General features: G+C 45.6%; 2 non-coding genes across 2 annotated transcripts; both read right to left on the bottom strand.

Annotated features, from left to right (window-relative positions):
- Positions 1 to 2047: 2047 nt before the first annotated feature.
- Positions 2048 to 2120, bottom strand: trnaa-agc (transfer RNA alanine (anticodon AGC)). Its single transcript has one exon. It is a non-coding gene; the product is annotated as a tRNA-Ala (tRNA).
- A 2122-nt stretch (positions 2121 to 4242) lies between these two features.
- trnaa-agc (transfer RNA alanine (anticodon AGC)) lies at positions 4243 to 4315 on the bottom strand. Its single transcript has one exon. It is a non-coding gene; the product is annotated as a tRNA-Ala (tRNA).
- Between the last annotated feature and the right edge of the window lie 251 nt (positions 4316 to 4566).

Raw genomic sequence — 4566 nt, forward strand, 5'->3', positions numbered from 1 at the left:
TCGTTTACGCGCCAGCACTGGCCGAGGCTCTGTGCATCCTAAAAATGTTGATCCTTTACAAGCGGCCGGTTACCACGTTGGTTAGAGCATGGTGCTAATAACGCCAAGGTCGTGGGTTCGATACCCGTACTGGCCATGAGGTACATTTTAAGTTGTTGTTTTTCTTTACCCTCTGCATTGGCTTCAAGAAAACTTCCCACACCTTTGTTTGTGGGCATCAATTGTGTGTGCTACGCTGCTCCTCTGAAAGTAAGTCATGTCATTCGTTTTCATCTGACATTGTGACATCAGTGTTACATGAAAGTTGATTGTCATTGTTACATGACAGTAGGTTGTCGTTAGACAAAACTGCATGAAATGTGAACTGGAGCTTTCTTGGATGCACAAAAAAAAATTTTTTTTGGGAGAATGTGGGCATCGATCCCACTACATCTCGCATGCAAAGCAAGCACTCTACCATTTGAGCTAATTCCCCAGCCTTTATGATTTGCCACAAGGAGCAACCAAGAGGGTCCAGTCTTGTCAGGCTATGCTGTTGGTGGACTTGCTCGTTTACGCGCCAGCACTGGCCGAGGCTCTGTGCATCCTAAAAATGTTGATCCTTTACAAGCGGCCGGTTAGCTGCGTTGGTTAGAGCATGGTGCTAATACCGCCAAGGTCGTGGGTTCGATACCCGTACTGGCCATGAGGTACATTTTAAGTTGTTGTTTTTCTTTACCCTCTGCATTGGCTTCAAGGAAACTTCCCACAGCTTTTTTTGTGGGCATCAATTGTGTGTGCTACGCTGCTCCTCTGATAGTAAGTCATGTCATTCGTTTTCATCTGACATTGTGACATCAGTGTGACATGAAAGTTGCTTGTCATTGTTACATGACAGTAGGTTGTAGTTAGACAAAACTGCATGAAGTTTGAACTGGAGCTTTCTTGGATGCACAAAAAAAAAATGTTTTTTGGAGAATGTGGGCATCGATCCCACTACCACTCGCATGCTAAGCAAGCACTCTACCATTTGAGCTAATTCCCCAGCCTTTGTGATTTGCCACAAGGAGCAACCAAGATGGTCCAGTCTTGTCAGGCTATGCTGTTGGTGGACTTGCTCGTTTACGCGCCAGCACTGGCCGAGGCTCTGTGCATCCTAAAAATGTTGCTCCTTTACAAGCGGGCGGTTAGCTCCGTTGGTTAGAGCATGGTGCTAATAACGCCAAGCTCGTGGGTTCGATCCCCGTACTGGCCATGAGGTACATTTTAAGTTGTTGTTTTTCTTTACCCTCTGCATTGGCTTCAAGAAAACTTCCCACACCTTTGTTTGTGGGCATCAATTGTGTGTGCTACGCTGCTCCTCTGGAAGTAAGTCATGTCATTCGTTTTCATCTGACATTGTGACATCAGTGTTACATGAAAGTTGCTTGTCATTGTTACATGACAGTAGGTTGTCGTTAGACAAAACTGCATGAAGTGTGAACTGGAGCTTTCTTGGATGCACAAAAAAAAATGTTTTTTGGAGAATGTGGGCATCGATCCCACTACCTCTCGCATGCTAAGCAAGCACACTACCATTTGAGCTAATTCCCCAGCCTGTATGATTTGCCACAAGGAGCAACCAAGAGGGTCTAGTCTTGTCAGGCTATGCTGTTGGTGGACTTGCTCGTTCACGCGCCAGCACTGGCCGAGGCTCTGTGCATCCTAAAAATGTTGCTCCTTTACAAGCGGCCGGTTACCACGTTGGTTAGAGCATGGTGCTAATAACGCCAAGTTCGTGGGTTCGATACCCGTACTGGCCATGAGGTATATTTTAAGTTGTTGTTTTTCTTTACCCTCTGCATTGGCTTCAAGGAAACTTCCCACAGCTTTGTTTGTGGGCATCAATTGTGTGTGCTACGCTGCTCCTCTGATAGTAAGTCATGTCATTCGTTTTCATCTGACATTGTGACATCAGTGTTACATGAAAGTTGCTTGTCATTGTTACATGACAGTAGGTTGTAGTTAGACAAAACTGCATGAAGTGTGAACTGGAGCTTTCTTGGATGCACAAAAAAAAAATGTTCTTTGGAGAATGTGGGCATCGATCCCACTACCTCTCGCATGCTAAGCAAGCACTCTACCAATTGAGCTAATTCCCCAGCCTTTATGATTTGCCACAAGGAGCAACCAAGATGGTCCAGTCTTGTCAGGCTATGCTGTTGGTGGACTTGCTCGTTTACGCGCCAGCACTGGCCGAGGCTCTGTGCATCCTAAAAATGTTGCTTCTTTGCAAGCGGCCGGTTAGCTCAGTTGGTTAGAGCGTAGTGCTAATAACGCCAAGGTCGTGGGTTCGATCCCTGTACTGGCCATGAGGTACATTTTAAGTTGTTGTTTTTCTTTACCCTCTGCATTGGCTTCAAGGAAACTTCCCACAGCTTTGTTTGTGGGCATCAATTGTGTGTGCTACGCTGCTCCTCTGAAAGTAAGTCATGTCATTCGTTTTCATCTGACATTGTGACATCAGTGTTACATGAAAGTTGCTTGTCATTGTTACATGACAGTAGGTTGTCGTTAGACAAAACTGCATGAAGTGTGAACTGGAGCTTTCTTGGCTCCACAAAAAAATTGTGTTTTTTGGAGAATGTGGGCATCGATCCCACTACCTCTCGCATGCTAAGCATGCACTTTACCATTTGAACTAATTCACCAGCCTGTATGATTTGCCACAAGGAGCAACCAAGAGGGTCTAGTCTTGTCAGGCTATGCTGTTGGTGGACTTGCTCGTTTACGCGCCAGCACTGGCCGAGGCTCTGTGCATCCTAAAAATGTTGCTCCTTTACAAGCGGCCGGTTAGCTCCGTTGGTTAGAGCATGGTGCTAATAATGCCAAGGTCGTGGTTTCGATACCCGTACTGGACATGAGGTACATTTTAAGTTGTTGTTTTTCTTTACCCTCTGCATTGGCTTCAAGGAAACTTCCCACAGCTTTGTTTGTGGGCATCAATTGTGTGTGCTACGCTGCTCCTCTGATAGTAAGTCATGTCATTCGTTTTCATCTGACATTGTGACATCAGTGTTACATGAAAGTTGCTTGTCATTGTTACATGACAGTAGGTTGTAGTTAGACAAAACTGCATGAAGTGTGAACTGGAGCTTTCTTGGATGCACAAAAAAAAAATGTTTTTTGGAGAATGTGGGCATCGATCCCACTACCTCTCGCATGCTAAGCAAACACTCTACCATTTGAGCTAATTCCCCAGCCTTTGTGATTTGCCACAAGGAGCAACCAAGATGGTCCAGTCTTGTCAGGCTATGCTATTGGTGGACTTGCTCGTTTACGCGCCAGCACTGGCCGAGGCTCTGTGCATCCTAAAAATGTTGCTCCTTTAGAAGCGGCCAGTTAGCTCCGTTGGTTAGAGCATGGTGCTAATTACGCCAAGGTCGTGGGTTTGATCCTCGTACTGGCCATGAGGTACATTTTAAGTTGTTGTTTTTCTTTACCCTCTGCATTGGCTTCAAGAAAACTTCCCACACCTTTGTTTGTGGGCATCAATTGTGTGTGCTACGCTGCTCCTCTGAAAGTAAGTCATGTCATTCGTTTTCATCTGACATTGTGACATCAGTGTTACATGAAAGTTGCTTGTCATTGTTACATGACAGTAGGTTGTCGTTAGACAAAACTGCATGAAGTGTGAACTGGAGCTTTCTTGGATGCACAAAAAAAAATTTTTTTGGGAGAATGTGGGCACCGATCCCACTACCTCTCGCATGCTAAGCAAGCACTCTACCATTTGAGCTAATTCCCCAGGCTGTAAGATTTGCCACAAGGAGCAACCAAGATGGTCCAGTCTTGTCAGGCTATGCTGTTGGTGGACTTGCTCGTTTACGCGCCAGCACTGGCCGAGGCTCTGTGCATCCTAAAAATGTTGCTCCTTTACAAGCGGCCGGTTAGCTCCGTTGGTTAGAGCATGGTGCTAATAACGCCAAGGTCGTGGGTGCAATACCCGTACTGGCCATGAGGTACATTTTAAGTTGTTGTTTTTCTTTACCCTCTGCATTGGCTTCAAGGAAACTTCCCACAGCTTTGTTTGTGGGCATCAATTGTGTGTGCTACGCTGCTCCTCTGATAGTAAGTCATGTCATTCGTTTTCATCTGACATTGTGACATCAGTGTTACATGAAAGTTGCTTGTCATTGTTACATGACAGTAGGTTGTAGTTAGACAAAACTGCATGAAGTGTGAACTGGAGCTTTCTTGGATGCACAAAAAAAAAATGTTCTTTGGAGAATGTGGGCATCGATCCCACTACCTCTCGCATGCTAAGCAAGCACTCTACCAATTGAGCTAATTCCCCAGCCTTTATGATTTGCCACAAGGAGCAACCAAGATGGTCCAGTCTTGTCAGGCTATGCTGTTGGTGGACTTGCTCGTTTACGCGCCAGCACTGGCCGAGGCTCTGTGCATCCTAAAAATGTTGCTTCTTTGCAAGCGGCCGGTTAGCTCAGTTGGTTAGAGCGTAGTGCTAATAACGCCAAGGTCGTGGGTTCGATCCCTGTACTGGCCATGAGGTACATTTTAAGTTGTTGTTTTTCTTTACCCTCTGCA

This window comes from Salvelinus fontinalis, unplaced genomic scaffold (assembly GCF_029448725.1).
Source record: "Salvelinus fontinalis isolate EN_2023a unplaced genomic scaffold, ASM2944872v1 scaffold_0099, whole genome shotgun sequence".
Classification (NCBI taxonomy): domain Eukaryota; kingdom Metazoa; phylum Chordata; class Actinopteri; order Salmoniformes; family Salmonidae; genus Salvelinus; species Salvelinus fontinalis.